Source organism: Mustela lutreola, chromosome X, assembly GCF_030435805.1.
Source record: "Mustela lutreola isolate mMusLut2 chromosome X, mMusLut2.pri, whole genome shotgun sequence".
NCBI lineage: Eukaryota > Metazoa > Chordata > Mammalia > Carnivora > Mustelidae > Mustela > Mustela lutreola.
This window is the reverse complement of record NC_081308.1, coordinates 1,301,801-1,316,758: the sequence shown is the minus strand read 5'-3', so window position 1 is coordinate 1,316,758 and position 14,958 is coordinate 1,301,801. Positions and strand designations below refer to the sequence as shown.

At 55.2% G+C, this 14,958-nt stretch overlaps 1 long non-coding RNA gene across 1 annotated transcript; it reads left to right on the top strand.

The window, feature by feature from the left end:
• The first annotated feature begins 1,144 nt into the window (after positions 1–1,144).
• On the top strand, positions 1,145–13,874 carry LOC131822010 (uncharacterized). The gene is made up of 2 exons (XR_009350052.1): positions 1,145–1,595; positions 12,598–13,874. It is a non-coding gene; the product is annotated as an uncharacterized LOC131822010 (long non-coding RNA).
• The last annotated feature ends 1,084 nt before the right edge of the window (positions 13,875–14,958 follow it).

The following is a 14,958-nucleotide window of genomic DNA, read 5'->3' as shown; positions in this document are numbered from 1 at the left end:
GTGGGGTTCGTCTGCTGCATGCGTGCCTGGATTCCTCCACAGGGCCCGTGTCCTGCACCCCTAGCTCAAGGCATCCGCATCCGGGACCGTGCAGAATCTTCCGGCTGCCAAGCTGCTGGGTGGGTACCAGCTCTCTGGCCCAGAGCTTCTGAATAAGCCTTTTTTTTTTAGGGTCTTCCTCCGAGTCCTCTGTGTACTCAGGGTCCTAGTAAAGTGCCCACCAAGGCATCCGCCCTAAATGCAGCAGGACCGCAGGGCAGGCGTGTGGGGTGTGTGTGTTTGTGTGTGTGTGTGTGTGTGTGTGTATGAGAAAGAGTGGGGGCAACATCCCTCCTTTCGTCCCCATGGCCCAGGACCGGAGGGTGAGAGACCCCGGTGTGTGTTCTGGGGAAGGGGGATTCCTGTGGGTCTCAGGAGCCTGGATCCCGGTTGCTGGAGGTCCACTGCCACTGCCTCAAGCTGTTCATTGATCCATCACAGAGCACCGAGCCCCCTTGCCTTAGGCAGGCCCTGCGTCTGGGTCCCAGCTCCCTCTGTTCCTGCGCCCTGCGCCCCTCACACCCTCTCCTGCCCAGGGGCGTCAGCGAGAAGACACTTGGATGCCACCGCGCAGCCCCCTCCCCAGGGCAGAGGAGGGAGGAGTGCGCCTTTCCACCACCGCCCCCCCGCAACCCCGCCATTCCTCCGTTAATGACAGCGCAGCGCGCCAGCGGCGGCACGAGGGGAGGGGGCTCCGGAAAGAGGAAAGAAGGGGCCCCCCTTGGAGGGCTGGCGCGGGAAGAGGGACGCGCGAGCCACCCCAAAGCTACCACGGCGCCAGGGCTCGGGGCGGCGCGGGCCGCAGGGGTCGCGCGCAGGAGCCCCGCGCCGCAGCGCACACACACACCCCCCCTCCGCGCTCGCCCCCGCGCCCCCCGCCGCCCGCGTTCGGCCGCGCGCTGCGCCCCGCGGGGCCGGGTTTGCACCTGTCACCGCGCGCCCGCCGCCGCCTCGCCGCCGCCCAAGTTCGCGGGGACTTGGCGGGCGCGCCGCCTCCCGCTCCCCGCCCGCGTCCGCGTCCTCGCCCATGGCCGCCGCCCCCGCCCGCCCGCCGCCCGCGCCCCTCGCGCCGCCCGCCCAGCCCCGCGGCCGCCGGGCCCGGTGAGCCAGCAGCGCGGCCGAGCGCGGGCGCCCGTCCCCAGCACGGAGCACTGCGGATGCGGCGCGGGGCCGGCGCGGGGCTCCGGGCGCGCTCGGGGGTCGTGAGCGCCGCGCCCCGCGCCCCCGCGCGCCCCCCGCCCGCCCGCGCGCCCCACCGGGGCCATGCAGTCGCTCATCTCGCCGGTGACCAAGGCGATCTTGGTGGCTCTGTTCATCTTCGCCATCCTGCTCATCCTCTACGTGATCCTCTGGTACATCTGCCGCGATGTGGACTGCGACCACGGCATCTGAGCCCCGCGGCGCCCCGGCCCCGCCGCGCTGAGGGCGCCCCGCCCCGAGGGCCGCTGCGCCGGGCATGGGGGCCGCGCGCCCCCCGCCCCGGGCCCCGCCGCGCGCCCGCCGCCGCCGCCGCCGCCGCCGGGCCGTGACCTTCAGGGACAGAGCGCGGAGAGCGGGTGAGTGCACGCGGGCGAGGAGCCGCAACTTCGCCGGGGCGCGGGGTGCGGGCGCGGGACCGTCTCCGGGTGGGCGCTGCGCCCGGACTCCCCGCGGGGCTCCGGGAGGCCCTTCCCGGCGGGTCCCGCCGGCGCCTGCGGTCCGAGGACGCGGGGCGCGCCAGTCTCATGAAGCCACCTGCGCCGCGTGGGAGCGGGCTCGCGGGGGGCACGGGGCGTGCCGCGCACAGCCCTGTCCCGGAGCCTCGACCGAGGGCGCGGGGCCCCGAGCGCTCAGGTCCCCCTCCCAGGCAGCCCCGCAGCCCCTGACCGGCCAGGCGGGGCGAGGGAGGGGGTCCCCGCAACCGCGAGCCGCCGCCACCGAGGGGCACCTCCGACGCGCCATGGCCAACAGAACTGCGAACAGGTCGGAAGGCTGGTGCGCCCTGCTCACGCCGCTGGGCAGCCCCCCACCCAGGGGAGCCGAGAGCTCAGGAAGGGGGCTCGCCTCGCAGTCCCCGCACCCCTGCCCCGGAGGAGGGCGACAGATGGGACCAAAATGCGGCTTTGCCCTCCACCAAGCGCGCGGGAGCAAGTTTGTGACTTAAATAAATAGCTCGTTAGCGAGAAAGAAAAAAAAATGCCTCCGTTTGAAGGCAGATCTCGAAATGCAACCTGTGAGGAAAAACACCCCGCTTTAACAGGCTGCCAATTTATGCGTCTGCGGATCCTGGGATGTCTTCCTGGGTAAAGAGGGCAGGCGGGCGGTGGCGTGGGTCCCCCGCGCTCCTGCGGGAGCTGTCCCCTACCAGCCCACCCCGGGGCCGGGGGCTGGCCAAGTCGTGCTTTGTGCTACGCTGCACACTCCCCTTAAGGCATTTCCTATCCAGCAGTTCCAGCCAGTGGAGGGTTAAGGGGTGGGGTGGGGGGGACGCAGAGAGACTGCTGTCCCCGGAACATTCTTTGGGAGCCCAAGGGAGACGCGAGGGGACGAGACTGTCTGATGTGGTGCCTTTGGGGCGGCTGCGGAGAACAGGAGAAGGGCTGGCAGCAGTGTGTTTTTTCTCCCGGAGTTAGCGCCGGTGTGGAGACAGCGGGGGATCTTGCAACAGGGGAAGGCATGTTTCCAGGATCCAGTGTGTGAGGAGGAGGCAGGGGCGGAGGGGGAGAGGCTGGGCGGCCCCGTTTGCAGGATCAAAAACAGGATTTGAGAGAATGCAGAGAGGTCTGCAAAGGCATCCCCCCAACCGTGTCCCCCGCGGAAAAGCGTTCCTAAGGGATCCTCTGGAGCTGGCCCTGGTGATGGACACAGTGTGTCTCTAGGAGGCCTTGCCCGGAACCCCACATCTCCCCAAGGCCCCCCTCCGCATGCACACGTACACACCCCCGGCTCCAACACCCGAAAACCAACTCCGTCCCCAGGGAGCCCGCGGTACCACAGCGGACGGAGTATTTGTGACGGATCTTTCAAGGCGGCGGCACGCGTTGGCCCCCCGGTTCAAGGTGAACCCAGCTAGCCCACCAAGCGTAGAAGCGTGGCGACCACGTCCCAGAACGAGGGGCCCTGGCAAGGCTCCTGCAGAGCAGGAAAGGCCAGCGGAGCTCTACACGTCTGCATCCCACGCACAGCACGTGAATCAGGATCCAAAATTATACCCAACACATACCCTGTGGGCTCGTCAGTCAGTCGGGGGAAGCGGGAGGCAGGGACCGGCATCGGATGCCTAGCTCTGGGGAGAGCCTCCCCCCCGGAGGAAATTGTGATGGACGTTGTTGGGGGGGTGGGGAGGCTTGGTCACTACCGGGAGGGACGAGAACACACGGGGACAATTAAAACAGTCGGAAATTACGTAACGGACACCAGCCAGGATTTTTCCATGTGGCCGGGTGGTCGGTCCCTACGGCTAATTAACCGAGACCTACGACCTGACCACGGTAGTTGATGGTTTCTTTCCAGCTCCTGATTCCTTTGATCTGTCCATCGTCCGCACTCGCCTCACCTCCCCGTCAAAGATTTTTATTCACTTTCGCAGAGAATGCCTCCCCATCGAGTAGGGACTCACCATGGACCCACGGAAGCCATGCACGATGAAGGGAGAGGTTCCTGCCGCCTGGTCAGGACCACCTGTGCCCAAAGGTTCATGGTGGCATGACGCCACCACATAGGGTGCCAGATTGCCAAGATGATGGATGAACTTGCTAGGGGAACGGGAACCCCCAGGCCAGACGGACCCCAGGTCGCCCATCCTAGGACCGCATTCCTGTAGACAAAGTGCATCCGAGTGACCCACGTTCGCAGAGCCCCTTGGGAATCCGCAGAAGCCCTTCCCAGCTGGTGTCCCTGTGGATCTATGTCCCTGTCCCCGGGCAGAGGCCAGAGCACTGCACACAGTCCCCACATTAGGTACAGCAACCAAGGCCGGTGGGGGTGGTTTCCTGCCCAAGATCACTCGGCTGGGACGGGCAGGGTCGTCCGTGGTCAGTGCCAGATTCTCCCTGGGAGCTTCAGGCTGGAGATGGGGCGCCTTTCATGCTCACGTGAGACCTCCCTCTGCTTCTGGGAAACGCACGCCCCGTTCCTTGTCACGTCCATCAGGGGACCTTGGGACACTAAATCATGCTGACCATTTGGGGGATCTCACACCTAAAAAGAAAAAAAAAAAGGCAAAACAAAACAGGGAAAGTTCATGCATATCAAAGCACTCAAAATCCTTAAACATCAGTCTCAGGTCCCATATGTCATGAACCCAAATCCAAGTACAGGGATAATTGGGGAAGAGCAGGAAACCGTGTCCCAAGACAGAAGTACCTGTACAACGTCTCACTTCCCTCCTTTTCTAAGGACGACCTGAGGCACCGCGTGGACCGCACCCCAAAGCACGATCCCCTATAAATAACAATTCTATCTCGTAGTTCAGGGTGAGGGACTGAGTCCAGGATGTGAGGTTCATAAACGGGAGACCCCAGGAGAAAGGTGGTGTCCTTTACCCAAGAGGGCAAGAAAATCAACCTGCGATCGTCTCTGGGCTGTTGACCTGCAGGCACGCGCGTCGGTGTGTGTGTGTGTAAATGAAATCTCACATCCATTACTTTTCCCCCAAAAACTTTCCCATTCCATGTCTAGGTTCAGCTGCTCACTTGGGTTTGGCGATCGTGTTTCTCTTTTAATTTTTTTTTTTTTTTATGGATTACGAAATAACCACTTAGTATGTATGTCTCGGTAACGCACACACAGGTTTTATTGGGAAAATAATGGACAACTCGGGCGCTGTTTCTTTGTCCCTATGGAGAGCCGGGTGAGAGGGATGAATTTAAGACTGTGCCCGTGTTTTGGAAGCTGCAGGTCATGCTCCTTGTGCAAGGAAAAAAACAAACAAACAAAAAAAAAAAAAAAACAAAGAAAAGACACTTGTTCTAGAACAGTGTGGAAATACAGTGTATGTATGTGAAGCTGAGAATGTGTGTACGAGCCCTGAGGGATCAGGCTTCAGATCCCGTAGAGTTTAGGGTCTCTTTCCCTGAACGGGAGGGTTGTGGGTCTCTGGGGTCCTTCCCAAACTGGAGGGTCTCCAACGGGGCCCAGGTGGGCGACCTACGACCATCAGCGTCCATGGGAGAATAATTAGTATAAATAAGTGTTTTTGATCTGCTTACAAAGTGAGATGAGAGAAAACAGACGATCAAGAACCCAGGACCAGCGGGATGTGGGCGACATTCGCGAAGGGGTCGGTCGTCCTTCAGATGAGAGTGAAGTTTCTCAAAGTGATCATTGGGGAAGAGACCACCCGTCCTCACGTCCCTAGTAGATGAGCTTGTTGGGCAGAAGGGAACGTTTTAAGATTCAGGCTAAGGGATGTTGGGGCTCAGAGCATAGGTGGGCCATCTGATCTTTGCTTCCAGACCTATGTTGGGATTAAACAGGAGATGCAACCCCCCCCCCCCCCCCCCCGTGAAGGGGTTTCAGGAGACCTCTCACCGTGGCAAGATCTTCCCATGTCTTCCCGTGCCACGGATGCTCACATTCGAGCCGGGCTGCATTGCAGATGCCTCTTAGAAATGCGGGCAGGCGGAAAGGTCGCGGAGAGCTCAGAGATGCTTGCCAGGGGAGGAGAGCCAGCCCGCGCCGCAGCTCCAAGTTGCTCCTCTGTGTCAAGCTCTTGAGAAGGTGGAACAGAATGTGCATGGGGGGTCTGAGCCTGGGAGGGGGCTGCAGGGCACGGGAAGCAGGTGGGGTGCAGGGACACGCAGCTGCCCGTGTTCCCCATCCCTGTGTCCCCAGAGCCAGCCAGCACCTCCCGGGCGGGGACGAGAATCCAGCAACCATCCCAGAGAGGAACAGTCCTGTGCAATGAGCTACACACCTCCTGTGCCTCATGAGTCATTCCCGTTCCAAAAAGATGCTGCTCCCATAAGCCCCCCACCCCACGTTTGGGCTGGCGACCCTCTAGAACAGGTCATGGGGCGGCTGTGGGACCTTCTGAGCCCATGCCTTCACCAGGAGCTCCCAGCTTCTTCCAGAGGGGGCTGTTTGTTCCTGGTGGGGACGCACCCACGCCTGGATCTCCGGCAGCTTTGCTGTGAGTCTCCACATGTGGGCGCGCGCCGGGCCTTCCAGGAGGAGGCCGGCCGCTTTGGAAAACCCCGAAGCGCCCTCCGGAGCCGAGCCCAGGAGGGGAAGGAGTTTGGAAGCCGATTTGATAAACGCGCCTTTTAAGCTCCAAACCGTGTGAGCGTAAGGGAAGGGCTAGGCCGGGCGTGGAGTCCATTCCAAAAGCGTTCCAAAAATACCGTGAGGTATTAAAGGTCCTTTGAATCCGTGGGCGGCCCAGAGGGAAAGGTCAAGTACACTTGTTTTGTGACTTGTCCATTCACACGTTCCCTCCAAGTACGACGTGTAGCGCCTGGGAACAAGGACCGGGCATGCGTTGAGCACCTCCAGTGTGCTGAAGAGTGTTTCCCATCATTTGGGGTGTGCTGCCAGGTTTTTGTTTTTTGTTTTTTTTTTCCCTGTGATTGGTGAAATCTCAGCCTCCCTGCCACGGGAAGGAGCTATGCCCTAGGGAGTCCAGGGGTTTGCAGTGGCTCTCTGCACACCACTGGGTGCCACTCACCATCTGAGCAGACTAAACCTTGCTTTCCATCCGCCTACTCCTCTGTGGGACCTACTGTGTGCACGCACACACAGATGGGTGCCAGGAGACGATCGCGGTGCGCCATCAGAAGAAATGGACGGACACCATCGAGAGGAAGCCCTTCGTTGACCTCTCCCGACGCATGATGGTCTGTACCCAGCACATGGGCATGTCACTCTCTCCTCCGGCATGACCACCACGTTTGGGGTGTCCAAGTGGAATCCCCATGACAACTAAATGACTTCATCCCCCAATATGTCGTCGTTTACCGTTCTGACACCCACGAAAGCGCCTCTTGCCGGGCTGACCGCAATGGGAAAGTCCGACATCATCCTCTGTCGGCAAAAAAATTCCAAGACGATGACAACAACAAGAAAAAACAAGAGGGCGGCCTGAATATGGTGGTGGAGACAGACAGGTAGAGACGCAACAATGAATCCTTTCCGAAGCAAATGTTTCCAATGGGCTGTGGAACTGGACGATTGTTGTGGGGAACAAATGGTAACAAAGTAGCATTCACCGTTGCCTCTGAGCAGTCAGGAAAGAGGCGGAGAACATGCTCGGGCATTTGGGTTTGCTCCCGTGCGAGTCGTCAGCGAGAGATAGCGCAGAACCTGGACTGCAACACCCAGCGGGACTGAGCCAAACGCACGTGTGCACAACTCCGCCTGTTATCATAAATTTTGTCCATTCTGGACCACCTGTCCCTCCCCTTCATGGTGACAAGCTGAAAGCCTTTGGATGTCCAACCCCGTAAACAAATGTGTCCAGGTACACAGCCCTGTTCATGGTCGTGCTCCCACGTTTCTTGTGCACTGAGGTTAATATTTCTTTTTTCCCATACTTCGGAGACAAATTCCTTAGCTGTTGGGACCCTAATGCCGGCTTCCTATAAACTCTGTGGTACGTATTGTGGATTTGCATAACGCTGTGATTTCAAGAAACATGAGCAACACCTTACTGCAAAATGGACCGAACTTAGACACTTTTGTGTTTATTTATTTTCTTTCCATTTTCTGCTTTTTTTTTTTTTTAGGCAGGTTGGCCAGATCCGTGGATTCTTAGCATCCAGAGAAGCTAAACTCTCATTGTGAACAACAGAAATGAGCAGCTAGAGGTTTTACCCCTGCGTCTGTTTTTTATTTTTTTTCTCTCCTCTTCTTTGCCATTTCCTTGTGTTTCTAGGGTGCTGAGCCATGAGGAGGGGCTGTCTTATACCAAAGGAATTATATTTAGGAAATAATTATTCTTCTCCTGGAATAAAAAAAAAAAAGCAGTCCCCTAGGCCGCATCTCCCGGACTCGCAGTTTTATTTAGTCCAGTGTGCTATAAAGAGAAGCTGCTTTCTCTCCGAGCCGAGTGACCTGTTTTGGGGCCTACATTTCCCCACTCCTGGCGACATCCCCAGTGGAGGGAACTTCAGCCAACCGCGTCTCTGTCTGCGAACAAAGCAAAAACGAGGGAGGTCCAGATCCTAACCTAGAAATCATCTGGGGTGCCCCGTTTTGTCACTCGTTGGATTCCGGAATGATGGCTTCTCTCTTGATCCCACTGGACATTTCCCGGGGTATATTTTTGGCTGGCGGTTTTAGCGGGCTCAAGGAGTAAGACGTGCGATGCCGGTCTTTAACTAACGTTGCGTTCTCTGCAGGAATGCTGATCATTGTCACCCAAGGGGGATTGTGTGTGTGTGTGTGTGTGTGTGTGTGTGTGTGTGTGTGTGTACCCTAGTGCTCTCACGTTTGGACAAAGACATAATAAAATTCGCATGTAAGTCAAAGGGATGGGTATCACATTAAACATTTTTTAAAAGATTATTTATTTATTTGACCGAGCAAGGCAACACAAACACAAGCAGCGGAGAGGCAGAAGGCGGAGGGAGAAGCAGACTCTCTGCTGAGCAGGGAGCCCCATGCGGGACCTGATCCCAGGACTCTGAGATCATGACCTGAACCGAAGACAGACACTTCACTGACTCATCCACCGAGGTGTCCCACACATTAAACATTCCTATTGAGTGTTATCTGACAGTTACCCGAGAACTATGGGTCCCTATGCGAAAATGCCTTGAGATGTTTCACGGAGAAAGGAAATCGATGAAAACACCCCGTTTGGAGGAAATGGTAGACCTGGAAATGAGGAGCTGTGGCCACCTGCTCCAGGCACTGGGGCCGTGGGAAATCAAGTCGTGTTATTGCGGCTGGTCTGGGGCTTACAGATTGGAATGAGCACAGTCACAGGTGGACAGGGCATGGGGGAGCCCCCTGCCCATATACAACCCAGATGTTCTCAGGAAACGGATCTTGCCCCAATCTGAGAGGCTGCTCCAATTCTGGGATGGTGGATTTGAGACAAAGAGGTCAGAACAGAGCTGAATGATTAAAACATTTTTTAAAAAAGAGTCATGACGCAGATCTGGTCATTCTGTGGACCATCATGATGTCATGCTGCCCTGCCAGATGGTACAGGCAACCCCAGACTCTGGGCCTGCCTCGGATACGATGACATCTGCGTTTGCCTCCCGTGGTTCTCATGACCTGTCATCACAAATGTAGCACCCTAAAACTTTATTCTCTTGTGCTTTTGCAGGCCAGCATCCCAAAGACAGTCTTCTGGGAGTAAATTCAAGGTGCTGGCAGCACTCATTCTTTGTGGAGGTTCTAAGAGAAGATCCTTCCTTGCCTCTTCCAGCCTTTGGATGGTGACCACACCATCTCTCCTTCCTCTGATGCTCTTGCCTCCCTCCGAGAAGGACCCCGGCTGGGACATTGGGACCACCTGGACACCCCAGGATCCCGTGCCCATCTCGCATCCTTTGCTCCATCTGTAGTATACCGCCCTTGCCACGTAAGGCCACACTGACAGGTTCCAGGAATTAGGACCTCCTGTCTTTGGGGGGAGGGCAGAATTATGTAACACCACATTCTGAAGACTTCCATTGAATTAATCCTATAACAACGCTATTTCTGGCAAAGTTGCAGGTTCCAAATCGTGATGTGTTGGAAGAGTCAACCCTTGACCAGGAAAGCGTCCAGGAAACTAAATGGTCCTTCAAAGTGGGGAAAAATGAGCAAAAGCAAAACAGTAGCTAGAAAAACATTTCTGGTAGCAAAGTGGTGATCCAGGACAGCTACCCACAGATCTAGTGGTGATCAGTGGCTACTGTTATAAGAAACACCTTTGTCTTGGTCCCACTCTCCCAGAGTCTGGGGGGCAAAGGTTTACATGCTCACAGGAGATGTGTGAGTTCTAGGTGGTGGCCTACACATGGATAGGACTTCATGGATGTGGTCTTCCTTACTCACATGGACCACAATGTGGACCCACTTGGTTACATAGCCCCACCAGGGACAAGACAACCATCCGAGGTCCTCCATCTGGGGACAGCTGGGAGAAGACTGCAGATTCACAAAGGCAGAGGAGATAAGCAGTGCTTCCTTTAGGGTCAGAGAAGAGGAACCCAGTCAAGAATAGGATGGATGATGAGGGAGAAATCTCTAGACCTCCTCTGTCTGATATGGGAGCCACCAGCCACATGGGGCTACCAAGCACGTGGAGGTACCTACATTCACTGAGGGCTTCGGTTTTATCATTGTGTTGATTTAAATGCTGGTAATCTCCTGGCTAGTGGCTACCATACCGGATAGTAGAGCTCGAATTTTGCTTTATATGCTATTCAGGTCAATCATGTGTGAGTCTGCTAGAGATGTCATCATTAAAGTACCGTAGACCAGGTAGCTTAAGCATTTATTGTTTATTGTGGCTGGAAGTCTGTGATCCAGGTGGGGCCAAGGCTGGTTTCTGCTGAAGCTTCTGTTTTTGGTGTGTAGATGCTGTCTTCTCCCTGTGTCCTCACACGATCATCCCTCTGTCTGTGTCTGTGTCCTCAAGTCCTCTTCTTCTAAGGACCCCAGTCTTATTGGATTACGATCTATGCCTGGTGACCTCATTTTACCTTAACCCCCTCTTCAAAGACCACGTATCCCCGTATGGTTCCATTCTGAAATCCTAGGGCTTAGGGCTTCAACATGGGCATTTTTGAGGGGGGACACAATTCACCCTATAGTAGTCCCTTAAACCTTTCCTGAGCTCCTTCCATATTCCAGGAGTTATTTGCCAGATGTGGCTTCTACTGTCTGAGTGTCAATTCCCGGTTGGGGAGATGGCAAGGTTATTTGATAACAGTGGTACATTTTGATCCATGGTGGAACAGAAGTCTGGGCAGGATGCCACGGAACACCTGGTTGGCAGCCGGCTCAGTCTCTGTGCTTCAGAAACATGGCCTTGGAACCCAAGTAGGACTGGGGTGGGAAGTGGCAGAGAGGTTTCTCTGGGGACATCACCCTTGAGTGAGCTCTGAAGGGCAAGGAAAGAGTACACACACACACACACACACACACTCCATGCCCCAGAGAAGGAAGGTCTGCAGTCTATAGTTGGTTCTCCACAGATCGGGACCAGAAGCGACTGAGATCTCATCATCATGCCCAAGGTAACGCCACCTGGAACAGGGAGGAGACACCCAGGCACTGGGTCTTGCTTGGTCCCCCATGATCAGAATTAGTGCCACTTTCTGCCAAAAGTGGAGGGGCTGGTGGTCGGCAGGGGTGAAAGTGGAGGCAGCTGTCCACCTGGCCAAGTGTCCTCAGAGAACATTATCGACCATCTGGTTGCTTTCGTCATGTGGTATTATTGACCAAAACTGTTCCGGGTTAGGGGGCATGCCCATACAACCTGAATGGGTTTACACATGACCGAGGGATCTGCTTGTTTCATGGATACTTGGCTTTTTGGGTGACCTGACAGGAGTAGGGACCCGGAGGGCCCTGTTATGCTGCACGGAATGTCTCCCAAAGCTTCAGACATCCAGATGGCTGGATCCTGGTTCCACTTGGTTCAGCCTTATGCAGAAGAGAAATGATCCATGAATGGAAATTTTTATCTAAAGACCCATGTCAAGCCTCCTCCTGCCATTTTTGTTAAAGTAAATTCCAAACTTTATCTGGATATCACTACTTCTTCCTAACGCCCTTTATCTGTCCCGGGACACTATATTTCTTTACTTCTCATGTCTCCTTAGGTTCCTCTTGGTTGTGACATTTTTCAGGCAGTTTCTCAAGGAAGTTCTCAGATTCCTTGTTCTGGATGACCTACATAGGTTTGAGGAGGACTGGTCAGGCATTTTGTAGGATGTCTTCTTGGGGGACTGGCATGCTGTTTTTGCCATAAACATACTGGGTGCTTGGTTTTTTGAGAGGAAGGACACAAGGATGAAATGCCATTTTCAGCACTTTTTATCCAAGGTGCCTACTATCCACATGACTTACCCGAGGGGTATTGGTCATGGTCACCTGGCTGAGGTGGTATTGATCCAACTTCTCTCCCTCTTCCCATATCTTTTGGAAGGAAGTCATTGTGTCCAGTCTACACTTAAGGAGTAAGAATTTACCTTCTTGAGGGTAGCGTCTCTTTATAAATTACTTGGAATCCTTTTGCGTGGGACATTGGTCTCGCTCATTTATCAATATATGCAATCACGGATTTACATCAGGACGGACTCCTGTGGCTCTTTATTTTACATGTTGGGTTACAACCCAGTGGCATTTCATTTTCAGTCTCAAAATGGTCCAATGTTGGCCACTGGGGTCTCTTTCAGGCTGGCTTCTGCCTCTCCGTTTGAGAAGTCCGCAAACATTTTGGGTTTTGAGCATCTCCTTGCTTTCTAGCACTACAAGAGGTTCCAGGCAAAGTCTGCGTCTTCCAAGCCCTACTCTTGGAATTAGCTCCTTCTCCAGGGAGCCCCAGTTTCTTTGATTTGAGCATGTTTTGGGAACTCACTACTTCTCCCCTGACACTTCTGTTTTCTTTCTTTCTCTTTTGACCCTACTTAGGGCCCCTGAAGGGACGGAGAGCTCTGGTGGCGGTGGAGCCTTTGTTCACCTGTTCTCCAGGTGCGAGCCAAGAGGTTATGAGAACATCTCCATCATGGGCCACCGGCAGGCCAGGACTCCAGTGTAGAGGGGTGGATCCCTGGAGGTCACTTCTCGGCCCTTTTCTGGAGACTGCCAGCCTGCATGCCGTCCCAGCTGCACTGTGGGGGTGAAGGGTGCGGTGACCACCAACGAGGATGAAGGCCATCCCCCTGTCACTCGTCTTGCCAAGCCATTACCAGGCGGTCAGGACTCACGGGCAGTGTCTCCTCCGGGGCCAATGCTGACATCTGTAACCTCCATCTACCCCTGTGGTCCCATCCAGCAATCCCTGCCCACCGCCTGGCCCACTCTGTTGTGAGGTTCTCATCAGCCTTCCCCTTGTGCCTAGTCGTAACTCACAGGGGCTCCCACGCCCGTAGGGCAGCCCATCGGAAGTGTCTCCTCTTATTCCCGGCTTGAGACTTTCAGAGGACAGTCGGCTTCAGATTATACCACCAATAAGGTAGGCGCAGCGGGGGCCTGACCCTTGTCATCTCAGAAGCAATCCATACTGTTAAAAGAAAGGGACACGGACTGCGTCCAGGGCTCTCTGGCCTCCTCCGGTGCGCAGAGCAAATGCTCCAAGGAAGAGACCCAAGGAAGTCCCCATTCCTCCTTGTTGACAAATATTTTTGTCAGTCTGTTGCCAGGAGTAGAAACCATGCTCTGGAAGGAATGAAGAACGCCGTAAGACACAGACTGGAGACTTTGCACGCGGAATAAGAGAGTTCTGGACCATTCTAGAAACACACCTAGCATTAGTTACATTTGGACTCTCCGCAACGCATCAGGCACTTTGTGAATGGCGACCCGGGGCAAGCGTTGGGTTGCCTTAGTCCGGATCACCACGAAGGACTTTGAGCTCTTTTTCCTCTGCTTCGTTTCAGACCTGAGGGAAACACGATCGACAATTCAGGTGGGCCCTGCCTCGCGGGGCGTGTACGTCTCCATGAATGTACTCGCTGGTGTGCAACCCGGCAATGCCCACCCTCCCCCCGTCCTGTCCGTATGCACCCTGGTGAGCTTTTTATACACCCTCCTCCAACGCTACCATCATTCTGTCTTGCAGGTGTGTTGTATGATGCCTCTGTGTGTTGTCCCGTCATAGCTTCTGCCTCCCCACGTGGAGAGAGGCAGCCAACACCAAGCTGAGACATGATGGCTATTCCAGAAAATAAAATATTTTTGAAACCGCACGGCGTCGGTGGGGATCTTTGGTCTCACGGTGTGGTCGCGGAGCCCTGGCGGCCTTGCTCACCAGCACCACGGTCGCGCTGAAGAGGTGCCGAGAATTTGCTGTCCCTGCAGCCGGGGCATGGACAGGGAGGTGTTTATCACATGAGGTCGGCATCGTCTGGTCTCTGTGTGCTTTGCAGAATGAGACACCTCTCAGATGCTTTGGATAGGTGTGAAAGGCTGTTGCTTCTCTGAAAACAACCACGACGAAAAAGCAACGGCAAGCGCTTGGTTAGGATTTTAACACCAGCGCTCGTCTGAGGTCATTTTCCTAAATGAGGTCTGGTTTCTCCATATCTCTGGAGGGTTCAGGAAGACCCTGGCGTTCCCTGCCCTGCAGAACTGCCCAGGTCCACTGCTCTCAGTTTTCACTGGGCATGTGCCTGATTCCTGAGCTGCCCCTCTAGGGCACACACCCCCTGCCCCATAACATGCAAAGTAGGTTCTCACCTCAATCCAGGATGGTACCCTAGGACGAATGAATGGACCTGAAAAGGAAGTGCCATTTCAATTGGGTGAAAGAAAAAAAAAAAAAAACAATAATTCTTGTCCTAAGAATGCATTTATTTTACCATTAATCCAAAGAAGGACAATATGGTGGAAAGCTGGGGTAAGGGAAACCTTCTGTGTCTCCACTCATTCCCAACGAAAGGATCCAGGGTTGGAAGGGGCTGTTGGGAGGGGGCACCATGTTCCTTTTGGAAGAAGGCTTCAGAATCATGGAGGACGGCTCATTGAAGGCAACGGGTGACATCGTCAAGAAGTGGCTGCCTTGGTGACCACATACAGGGTTGTCAGGGACAGAGCGCCCAAGCTTTAGGAGAGATGCAGTCTTGACATAGCCAGCCCCTTCGCCATGTTTTTGGAGGTGCTCTGTACTAAGACCCCTGGGAAGCTTGAATGTGGAGAATTCTGAGTGGTATCCTACGTGTCATCACCATTATGCAAATCAGGCTCCCCTAATTTCCACAAGTTGGGAGATGGTGGGACGATCCCATGGGTCATGGAGTCTTAGCTAAGAGCACGGTATAGAATCAGGGTTCA